The 12,710-nt window shown below is 41.6% G+C and overlaps 1 long non-coding RNA gene across 1 annotated transcript; it reads left to right on the forward strand.

The window, feature by feature from the left end:
- Positions 1-11,462: 11,462 nt before the first annotated feature.
- On the forward strand, positions 11,463-12,504 carry LOC145447293 (uncharacterized). Its single transcript, XR_013917517.1, has 2 exons — positions 11,463-11,751; positions 11,949-12,504. It is a non-coding gene; the product is annotated as an uncharacterized LOC145447293 (long non-coding RNA).
- The last annotated feature ends 206 nt before the right edge of the window (positions 12,505-12,710 follow it).

Here is a 12,710-nt window from a genome sequence, read left to right on the forward strand (position 1 = left end):
AAAGTGGGAAAAATTTACCGGTTTCTGAGAATTCTACTCCGGTTTTACATCTTGCAAATTTCTGAAAAAGTGTCCTCTTTTTACATTTCCAGAATATGGTAAGCCTACATATGGTGCCGTACCACCACAACAGCAGTGTCGCAACAAACTATTGAATGCGGGAATAATATAGATCACAAGGTCGATACCTCGGTACGGCAGCATATAGCTACGTCTTGTTCCCCCTCCCCGGCACTATTAAAATTATCTAAATATGTGAACAACATAAAATATGTCCTAAGAAAAGCATGGTTTTCGGCAGGAAAAAAATGGTCAACACGTCCATATTGCGGCACCATCTGAGGCGAACACAATACATTGTCATGGGCTCTTAGCTACCGAAGAGATAGATGTATTGTCTAATTACCGGGCATGGGACACTCTGATTCCAATTTGATATTTATGGAGCTTGCTTGAAGAAAAAGTCCGATATGTAGCACATGTGTGCTTACAAGGGAACCCATTGTTGCCTCTAATTCACAATACTATTTGAAACAGGCTAATTCGTCATGCCCATTACTCAAGTCCGGAAATACTTTTAGCATAGTCAGCCCTCAAGTTTAACGGACCAGGACCTGAGATATCGATCTCGCCTTTCGTCACATGTCACCTCATTTTGTCGCTTGTCATTTTATGTTATCTTCTATCTACTTTTCATTCAGTGTGCAACATCGCCTAAGTCCAAGTGGGTGTCTGATTCCAGGACTTCTTCAAGTCGTTTCGAAACCTTGCTATCTTTTCATTGGATCGCAGTCTGTGGTGTTTTGCAATGATGAAATTATTAATAAAATGATAATATACACTGAGTCTGATTTTTTATGTTTAACGTAATTTGAATCATACAAGAATTCAATCGAATATTGAATCCACTAGGGCAGAGGGGGGCAACCTTTTCGCTAATCACGGCCGCCTTTCGATTAATTATGTTGCCTACGGCCACATTCCATAGGGCATAGTCGTAATGAACTAGCTGGACGCAAATTATCTATGTCAGGGGTGGGCAAACTACGGCCCGCGGGTCGCATGCGGCCCGGAACAGCGTTTTGTGCGGCCCGCGAAAGCCTCAATAAAATATTATGCGTTCGAAAAATGTAATCACTGCAGCGTCGTGACAAAACTGTATTTCACCATGACAATGATAAGTTATAGTCTTATACTGTGATGTTTATTTAATTGCTGGCGCAATAGCCTGATTGCAAGGCCCGCGTATTTTCAAAGGTTTCAATTGCTAAATATCACAGAAAATCAAAATGGAAATAACATAACTCGAATCAAGATTGTGATTTTAAATTGGCAACTCCTTGCTTTCAGTGGTGTTCTTGGGAAACCGATTCGAGCGCGTGTTAGGCAGATTCATCCTCGATATGTGTAGACGCATTTTATATTTATAATACCTATATCAGGAGTCCAAAACCCAAATATGCTCGTGGGCCAATGTATTTGGAGACTCTGAGGGCCGCAGCATCAACAATAGGGGTATTCAATGTATTTCCAAGTACGCCTTATTTGACGGGATGTTATAGACCGGCCCTCCACACATATGGTGAAAATTTGCAATAAACGAAATCATTATGGGAAGCACAATACGGAAGCAGTTCATCTTCCCGTTGGCGATAAAATGTCACGCTTGTACCAGATCTGAGAGTTGCTCTTTTGCATGCCTATTTTTTATTCCAAGGCATGAAATTTTAATAAAGACAACGCAAATTTGTGTGAACATAATATAGAATGCTTGTTTGCTAATTAAACTTAGATTAATGCAGGTAAAACAGTGTTTATTGCATCAGAATACCATGTTTTGACAACAGAGGGGGTCAAAAAGTGATTTTTTTTTCAAAAATTAGGGATATTTCATATCTCAAGAATGTGACGTGATTGAGAAAATCTGAGGCCATTTTCGGATTCAGCGCCCCAAAATGAGCTAAAACAATTGTCAAAACCAAAACCGGAAATTTTGTGTAGACCAGTGAATTGAAGTTAATCTCACATCTTATCGGATACCGTCAGCTATCGTTTCCCCGTGTGTCTGTGGCACACTTGAAGCTTTTCGGCGGGTTTAAATGGTTAACAACCACTAACACATAGGATGGGATGAATATAGAGGGTCAATTCTCCATAGTAGTAGCCCTAAATCAACTCGGAATTACCTGGTCTGATCTTTGAACGCATTGACTTTTCAGCGGATCGCAAGTTTCGTAGTATGCGTACATAACAACCCCCGACAAAACCGCCATCGTGAAAAGTAAGAGTAGTCCGACTACATTCAAATATACAGATCTGAAAATGATAACATGTAGCCTTATACCGGTAGACCGATAGCTGCAATTTACTTCGGTGAAGGCTCTGTAATGTGGTCGGAGAAGTGACATGCGCAATCGCTAGACTTTACTGGAGATTAAAATTCTTTTCAATTTATTAGGTTCTGTACTATTGTACCTATACTCTAAATCGTGAGATTTGGAAATGGACTTACGATTGTGTTATAATTCAATCGTATAGGATCTACTAACAGTTTTGCTTGTCTTTCGCTTCTGCAACTGAGATATCGCTGGACTTGAGATTGACTGACTCCGTACATTCCGGTCCATCTGATGACACCGCTAATCACGATACTCCAGAAGGTATTGCGTATCCTGGGATCCGTTTCGAAGCTAAACAGTGAAGATTGCACCGTTAGAATCATAGACTAAAAGCAGGACTTATTGATCATAGTTTACTGAACGAAATCGATTCTTCCTCCTCTTTCCGCTGCCTTCCAAGCGTTGGAAAATCCTCCTACCTCGGCACTGCCTTTGATCAGGAAAGCCAGCATTCCTGCAAGCATAATAAAGCCTTGGAATACGTCAGTCCATATCACACCTTCCAGTCCTCCCTATTGAAAGGCATATGGAGATTTGGTGATGTAAAGTATCTGTATTGTCAACTCTAAATATTTAAATATAGATTCGGATAGAATGTCATTGAAAAGCAATTTATTTTTAACATTGTCCCTTCTCATTCTAATTGTAAATCAGTGAGTCTGATGAAATTTAATTGCAGTAATTATATGTACGGCAGTATGGAATGTTATGGTAAGTGTATTTGTCTGAAACAAGGCCGATGCTGTACTGGTACATCTGTATATATTTTCATATGCATATTTATATACGATAATGGTGTGACAAATGTAATCATCTTATCACTTCTGCGCCGCCACTTGCAGTTTAGATAGTTCTACCTCCATACAGATATGGATTGCCAACCAGAAGGTAGGGAAGTGATTTAGTTTAATAGCCTGTAGCATATAAGCTTTATGAACACTTAAATAACATAATGTTCCTTCTACCTTTCACGTCAACTCACCACGGTGGTGTAAAGGGTGCACACTAATCCGGTCGTAATGATAGCAGCCCACAATGGAAATCCCGTAACTGAACGAAACGATGCATCTCAATATTAGAATACAGACAACGCTCAAATGCTCTATTTAATCACGAAAATGCATTTTGCTTGTGGAAATAGCCATAAACAGGGTGTTCTTATAGTAACTGTATAAAACGCTGTCTTACCTGCCTGAAATGCCAACGCCGGGCCATATATGACGATTCCGTTGTGGAACATCGTTGCCACGATAAATACCATTGTTCCACTTAACCTTGCTACTTTTCCAAACCGCAACTCTAAATACTATGAAGAGAATATCACAGTCCTGCAATTAGTATGACATTAATTACATCGTTAACGCTAGGGATGGTGCTACTCTTCGAACACGAAACGGTTTGGTATACGAGCCTTGGTAATTTTAAGGTGCCTCATCAGTGTTCACCGACGAATCGTGATCAGCGGCATGGTAGTTTTGAACAGCAACATTATTTCGAAGAAATGTAACTATTTCTTGACAACATCCCGCCCATTTCGGAGTGAATTATTTGATAGCACCAACAAAATTGAATCTACCGTTTGTCACTTTATTACATTGAGATATTGTAGATATTATAGGTAGGGATGGTGTGAACCTCTGAAAGGTTCAGGTTCGTGTGAACGCGAACCTTTTTGAAAGGTTCTGTGTGAACACGAACGTGAACCTCGTGACGTCATATTGCTAATTCCAACCCTATCTTCCAATGAAGTGATAGCCTATATTAATGTACACGATACCTAGCGAAGACTCGGTCCACATAATGCCACAATGCTGAAGTACATATCGGCGTGTTAAACGTCGCTAGATGTATCAACAGCGGTAATCAAAGGATATAATAATTGCGTAAAATCTATACATTCCGTCGCTTTGCCAACAATTTCGACGAGGACTTACCAAGGAATATAAGCTTACGCCTTAACGGTCTTAGCCAGACCGGACAATGTGTTCGGAGTCTGAGTTTTGCTACATTGATATTGAGCAGAGTGTACAACTGGTTTCAATACTCGCTACCGATACCACAAACAACAACAAGTTATGCAGCAGTAGCAAGCACCTTAATCGCACGGATTTGGTTTTAATGATACAGTAAAGATATGAAGTCAAGATTGACCCCGTACGCCCGTTCGATTTTTTACATCAGAAGACGATATCAATATCATTGATTGGTTGAATGAATAAGCATCATTCGCTGACTACGTATATCGCTCGTGATCTTGTGTGATTGCGGGTCAAGCTCACAGCAGATAGTCACTAAATATTCACAAATGGAAAGCTGGTTATTCCGAGAAAATTTTTGCAACAAAGCAACTAAAACTTTTAAGGTTGTCAAGGTGCATGGTGCATGCTCGTTAAGCGTTGATTTTTTGTGCTGCCAGCACCATGCATGGAGTGGCCCGCAGTTGAAAGGCAATAAATCTGAGCCAAAGATCTTATAATGGAGTGAAAATTACAATTTACCAAAAGGTTCACAGTGCAGAACCTACCAAGGTTCTGTTGTGAACACGAACCTCTAAATTTCCGAGGTTCACACACAGAACGCGAACGTGAACCTCGCGTTCACACCATCCCTAATTATAGGTATTATAGGTAAGGTATTATAGTGAAGGTAACGAATTTAATAAGATTCGTGCGCATTTTATAGCTGAAGACGTAGGATCTACATTGTTGGCCCTGTACAAAAAAGCAAGTCATAGATCTCGGCCAGTCCAATCATGTTGACCTCGTCAGAAACTCACAGTCACATTGATACACATAAATAGGCTATAATGCCAACAGTTCTCGTCGATCTGGAATCGGCTAACGCAATCGGATACACACAAAGCCAAAGATCATCATCATTTCAAATACAAGTCAAATTGTGACGTTCCTACGTTTTTATTTGTCACTTTACCGATAAGTTTGGATATACGATTTTTCAAACTAGCACTGTGACCTTATGAGTTTGCATTCTTGAACCGAACAATTCGAAAAGCACCCGGATGCCCGAAGTCGAATCATTTGTATATTGCCGCCATAGGGGATTAACCTGGGTGTGCGGAGTATTCCACGCGGACTCAGGGATTTTCCCCGCGAAAAAGTGAAACTTTCAATCAGTTGTGTAGTATAGTTGGCTCCCCGTAAACGTTTTAGTAATCTAGGGCAAGATTTTGTTGCACTATATCGCGAGAAAGTTGCAATAATTTTAACAAAAGTTGCAGTAAATAAATGCAATTATAATTTTTGTGAAATTATTAGGGTATGAGATACTCGGAAGGTTACGTTGTGTAGCCTAGTTCCTGCAGAGCGGTCAAATTTGTTACTTAGTTATTTGACGGACGGTCTGGCGACACCGCTAAAAATTACATTCTTTTCCGGCACACAGCAAGAAAATTACGCAATGCAGGAGTAATTTCCCCCAAAAGTCAAAGAGCACAGCGATAACCCCTTCCTCAACAACAAGTCAAATAACACACCCCAAACCCCCTAGGTCTGCAAACTTGACCCAAGGCATTACAAAAAATCACTCTCCGCGACTTTAACAGAGTCAATATCCTGGAAAAGGTGATCCAGTGAAAATGTAATTTTTGGAGATCTCGCCTGGGAAATGGAAAACGATCTCAAATTTAAACGACAGAATTAAAAAGCGATTTATTTACATATTGTTGGGGTACGGTCGTGCTTGGCAGGGATAGTTGCACTTCTTGCAAGCCATTGTGTCATAGATAGCAGTGAGATGCAGCTAACCCATCATATAGCTCTTTGTTATGCAGAAGAGAATAGAACCATGCCAGAAGTAGTTTATAACATGTTTTTGAATCAATCCTTCACATTTTTACGCTATATCTAATAAACGTTGCGGTAAAAGTTTGCATGAAAAACATAGAAAAGTTGCAAAAAGTTGCACTATAAAATCCACACATTAAAACATCATTGCACATATATTCTGAGTATTTAGGAAGCTTTCGAAAGCTGTAAAAAAAAGTTGCAAAAGTTTCAAAAAGTTGCCCTAACTAATCACTCCTTGTTGTATCCTGGGTAGGCGCAGGACCGTAACTGCCGCACCCCAAACCCCCCAATTAGGGAGCGAGCTCAAAGGGGGCTCAAAAGGATTTGTTGGTGACCTTTTTTAGTCAACACATGAAGATTTCGAGTCAATATATCAAGATCTTCCGTTTTCGATTTCGATCAACCAACTTTGATTTGATAAAAGTGTCCATCTTACCCGATTCCAAAATATTGTACTCCTACTTTAATGGAGGGGCCCAAGACAAACGTTTGGGGGAGAGGACAGTCGAAGTGCCGTTCCAGTCCTGGGTAGGCGCCCAATTTGCAAAAGGAAATTGTCTCAAGTACCCTTTCTAGTTCCATGAACTTTTTGGTAGTATGATTCTCGTTGCTACCATTTTGTGTAATGTTTAGGGCAGGTTTTTGTAACTTTTGCAACTTTTTTTACAGCTTCCGACAGCTTCGTAGATACTCAGAATCTACGTACTATGGGGTTTTATAGTGCAGCTTTTTGCAACTTTTCTCTAATTTTCATAGCGAATTTTTATTGCAACTTTTATCAAATGTTCCGTAAAAACGTAAAGGAGTGATTTAAAAAATACTATAAACTATTTCTAGTATGGTTCTACTCTCTTCGATTTGCATAACAAAGAGCTATATGATGGGCTAGTTGCATCTCACTGTTATCTATGACACAATGGAGATAAGTTCAACTCCCCCTGCCAAGTACGACGGTGCCCGAATAATATGGAAATAGAGCGCTTTAATAATTCCGTCGTTTGAAATAGTTTCCCATTTCACGAAATTCCAGGCGAGACCGCCGAAAATTACATTTTCACTGCGTCCCTTTCTTCGGGATATTGATTTTGTTAAAGTCGCCAAGAGTGAGTTTTTCTGTAATGCCCTATGGGTCAAGTTTGCGGTTTGGGGTGTGTTATTCTACTTGTTTTAGGGGGAGGGGTTATCGCTATGCTGTTTGGAATTTTGGGGAAAATTATTCCCGCATTGCGTAATTTTCTTGCTGTGTGACGGGAAAAATATAATTTTGGGTGGTTTCGTCATGCAGTTAAATGGCGAAGTAACAAATTTGACAGCTCTGCAGGAACTAGGTAATACAGCCGAGCCTTTCGATTCGAGTATCTCATACCCAATTAATTCAACAAAATTATAAATGCAACTGTTTACTGCAGGGGCGGGCAACTTCTCCAGTCGGCGGGCCGGATATAGGAAAATTAAGTACTTGGCGGGCCGGATTGCAGAATCGACACATTATTCGCCCATTTATCCAAATACACAAGGAATAAATCGTATTTAATGAATGTATTTTAACGATAGTAATGTCACTTCAAAGCCATTTCTCGCCGATAATGACGAGAATATAATGTGGATTGGAGAACAGCATTGTCATACAGGTGCCGCCATGTCTGCTTCTCTCTGATCATAGTGTCCTATATGGTATGGACACTAGCAAATCTCACGGCTCAGTGAAATTGGTCTACGTCACACTTTCCATTTGGTCAAAGGCAATTTGACGGTAGTTTTTGCCCGACTTGCCGAGCATTAAATTTGATAAAACGGGTATCAATCGAAAGCTACCGTGGTGCTGGTTGCGAAAATATAAATTCTATTCTGCTCGAGGTTCTGGAACCCCCGAAATCAGCCTTGAATGCTGCATTGTAACGGAGTTTGGTATTGTTACGCAGCCATGCCGTCTGAGCAGCTCAGGAGCAAGCGCGCACGAGAGTAAGAGTGTGAATGCTCAATCGGTTGCGCAACAATGGCCAATACGATTGCGGTTTACTCTGCTCTTCACCTGCTCCCAGACGGCATGGTTGCGTCACAATACCAAACTCCGTTACAATGCAACATTCGAAGCTGATTTTGGGGGTTCCAGGACCACGAGCAGAATAGAATATATATTTTCGCAACCAGCACCACGGTAGCTTTCGATTGATACCCGTTTTATCAAATTTAATGCTCGGCAAGTCGGTCAAAAACTACCGTCAAATTGCCTTTGACCAAATGGAAAGTGTGACGTAGACCTATTTCACTGAGCCGTGAGATTTGCTTGAGTACACACCTTATAGGACACTATGCTGTGCTCAATCAACTCACGGCGCAATCCCAAATTAATATTTCAAGGTGTTCGATAAGCCCGGTACCCCAAATTTACCAATATAACAATTCATTAGGGCTGAGTAGGTGATGAGATAGCGTCGTTGTTCATCTGTGTGGACTATTTTATCTCGATATTAAATTCATGCGGACCACAGCATCTACGAAATTTGAAAAGTGGCCCGCGACCCGTTTTGAGTTGGCGTCCCTGGCATAAGCGGTGTATTACAAAAGCCTTCAAGTGTGCCGTGCTACAAGTCGGCGGTTACGGAATCAAAAATTATAAATTATAAATGACCATTGTAGTCTACCAACACCATGATTACCACAAAAGATATTAGGGTTGAGTACATCGTAAATGCCGATAATGCAAGTCTTCTCGCTTCGACGAACTTACGTGCAAGCTCCACACGCACGCTACGTATACAAATAACATACAGTCACTAAAATTTAAGGAAGTAAGCAAGTAGCGGGGTTTTCGGCAGACTGTAGCCGCGGGCCACATTATCATATAAGACGGAAAACTGTCCGCGGGCCGGACAAAATCCCTTCGCGGGCCGGATCCGGCCCGCGGGCCGTATGTTGCCCACCCCTGGTTTACTGCAACTTTTGTTAAAATTAAATGCAACTTTCTCGGGATTTTAGTGCAACAAAAACTTGCCCTAGTAATGTGTTATGAAGCGCTTGTTCGCTCTATAGCATTTATGTTGTTTCTTTCTGCGAATTCTCCAGCCATATATACAATATCAATTTGGTTTCTTTAGTTTACTTGCTTCTATATCCTACTCTATTACCGACTATCTTTCAATCTCCCTGCAAATTGTATGTAGCCCATCAAATATCTTTGAAATCACCTCATATGTTCTCGATATGCCAAGTCGATAGAACGTTGGTAGAAAGACTTCGGAAGTGATGATCGCGATGACGACGTACAGCACAAGTACCCTGAAAATAGGTTCGAGTGTTTAACAGACTTTACCCAGTGACCTTTGAATAGCATTTATTTTCTTGCACATAATATGGTTGGAAGGTGGAATTTATTCCATATATTCGAGGTGATCTGACCGATACGTATGTGCTAACTACAAGTGAGCTAAAAGAAAGGTCAAAATCCCACTGAAATCACTACCATGAGCAATGTGCATATGTTGACTTTGAACGGGAATATTCTGAGAGAAATTATTTAATAATCGCGATGCAATATTTCTTCAGATGTCCTATGTCGGATTTTTTTCGACAAGTCCCGCGATCACATTTATCAATTTCTAATGATATGGCGAGCCCTATGTAACTGCTAGAAACCCTATGCAAGGCCTGATATTTCGCAACGTTATTTAAGTCTAGCCGTATCGTCAAAAGGGTTGCAGACTTTAGCTTAGGGCAAGGCTCTTCAACCGGGTGTATCGTACACCCCGGGGTGTACCATGTAGGGTGTACCACTCGGATGGGGTGTACTGGGGTGCACCAGATCCGTATTGAAATTGAAATGGATCCGACAAGTGGCAATCACGATAAATACGCAAGTTTGTGCTTCATAACAGGTTGACCAGATGTGCGACATCGTACAATGTTCATATCAAATGTACGGAGCTTGTAAATTACATTCATGTTGGGATGTCCCTTTCAAATGATTCTCCTCATTATTTAACCGTTGGTAGTGGAATTATTATTGGTTCCTTTTGGGAAGTAAGACAGGGTAGAGCAGGGGTCACCAACACGCGGCCCGCGACGACATATTTTCAACCCGCGACCTGATTTGAAGGGATTTCGGGAGAACGCCTAGTAAAGCATTTTGAAATGCTGAAACTGATTCAGTTGAAACATATTGTTGTTGTTTTTGTTCAAAGAAAGTCATTCATCTCCTGTGCCCAATATTCCTCACTATAGCTGATACGGCTTCGACGATGGTAATATCATTCCATAGACGAAGAGTTTGCTGATATGAATGGGCCTATTGCCTTGGCGTGCAATGGCCCACCACTGCCTAGGCCAAGGGGCTTGAAAAACGACTTAGGGCTCTCCAAGAGACCATCATGCTTTACGAGTAGATAGTTTTCCAGCAAGTACCGTGTCTATAACTAACCCCAATATCGATTCTTTAGTCCAGGGTGGCCAATCTGCGTCAGTGGAAGGAACATTATGCGGCCGTCGACACTTAATTCAATTACGATGTGTTGGCGGCCGACCATATGCAAATGGCATTTACGAATCGACCATGGTTAATGAGAGTTTGTTTGTTTGTTTGTTTTTTGGGGTATTCATGGTGTTTGTCGACTACTATGGTCATTTACACCAGGCCGATATTCTTCTTATTTTCCGTAACTGCCGACTTATAGCACGGCCCACCTCTAGGAAGACACCGCTGACGCGGATGAGGTGGCTAGAAGGAAGAAAGAAGAAAGAAGAAAGAAGAAAGAAGCCTAGGTAAACCTCCAACACTTAGGTATCAAAATTCGGAAGTCGACCTCGGTCGGACTCGAACCCGCACCCATTGGTGTTGCAGCCGCGGATAATACCACTGCGCTATCTCGCCCCCGTAATGAAGTTGTTGAAATATTATTGAAAGGTTCTTCGCGCTAAGCGCGGTTCAATGGAGTTGCTTTTCGATTTTAGTATAGCAGTGTCCTCTGAAATCTGGGTCCCACAATACAGATGCGAACACCGGAGGAAAATTACCCCCCCCCCCCCCCCCCCCCCCCCCCATAAAGAAATATCAATTTGTATTCGTGTTCTCCTCATCACGGAGGAAATTTCTTTCTGGTATAGGCCTTCTTTTGGGCGAATGCAATATCTTTCCAGTATACATACAATCCTGATGGGAGGTCAAGAAATAACAGCATGCAACAAAGGGGACTAATAACAATTGGTATGAATGTGAAACAATTTTCGCGCTTCGCACGACTACAGAAAGAATCCCTGTGGTCATAAGGCCCATTTACATGACGGTTTAAGTCAGCTTCGAAGCTGACTCGTCGATCCGACTCTCTCGTATTCGATGAAAAGAGAAAGGCAAACTGCTTCAAGTCGACTCGAGCCTCAAGCTGTCGTGTAATGTGGTTTACGATCGGCTTGAGAATTTGGTCATCGGCGTCCGGCGATTTTCGTTCGACGGCGCCGTTTTTTTCCGCGCGGGCTCTTGGCATCGTAATTCATGTTTTTCATCTGATGTTGAGAAATTGGGCAAACATGGCAAGGAAAAGTGGGGTTACTTTGTAAGTGCTCACTTGTTTACGATGGAATATATCATAAGTAGTACACCAGTACCGGAGTAGCAACCGTGCTCTTTTAGGGCAGTTTTATATTTGATATTTGGCTGCGACGCTTCGATCTGTAGTAGCCTAGTTGCTGTCATCAGCTACATAAAATGGCTAACAAGGTAAAACGTTGCATCTGTATTTCAACTTCTCAGACTACAGTTCGGAAGAGATGTGGATTGTACCGGTACTACAATTCGACTACGACATGCATAGTGAACTGATGGAAGAAGCGGCCTTGCAGTGTGCTATATCGATACGGGAATACATGAACGATTGCTGCATTTCGTACATAGGCCTACTGTTCCACTGGATAAACTGATGTGAGCGCGCATTTGATGGGAAGGAGCTGGTGTCTCTCCCGGGTGGATGATATGGAGATTTGTGCCTCTCCTGGTGATGATGAAGCGCAGCGGTGTTAGGATTATTGCTTTGTTTTTAGTTCTGGGTTATAGTGTTCTGCTGATATGGTGCGGTCGTGCGGGTATTCACGATTTTCAGCTTGCCGTTTTGATATTGTATTCATGGTAGCCAATGTGTTTGTGAGGGTGCTGAAATTGGCACTTTCTCAAAGTTTAATTGGTGGGTAGCAATTTAGTAGTAGTGCTCTATATTGCTCTTTATGACCGTTTTTATAGACATTCTTGGTATTGTTAACTTCCTATTTGGTATATCATGCCGACAAGATGCTTCAATAAAATCTCTGCAGTAGTTGCTGTATCGTGACTGACTCTTTAAGTCACTGGCATACATTGGGTAGTCTGTTACAGAGGAGCGGCCGAACAACTAGAGGCCACATTGGGTTTGCAAGTGGGTCACTTGAGTGTTAATGACCCCAATTTAATCGCATCGACAAGTGATGCCTGACATATCAAAACAGTCGTTACTCCCGCCTATACTCCACGGCCCATCTTCGT

This window comes from Botryllus schlosseri, chromosome 9 (genome assembly GCF_051294905.1).
Source record: "Botryllus schlosseri isolate E-star chromosome 9, Bs_hap1, whole genome shotgun sequence".
NCBI lineage: Eukaryota > Metazoa > Chordata > Ascidiacea > Stolidobranchia > Styelidae > Botryllus > Botryllus schlosseri.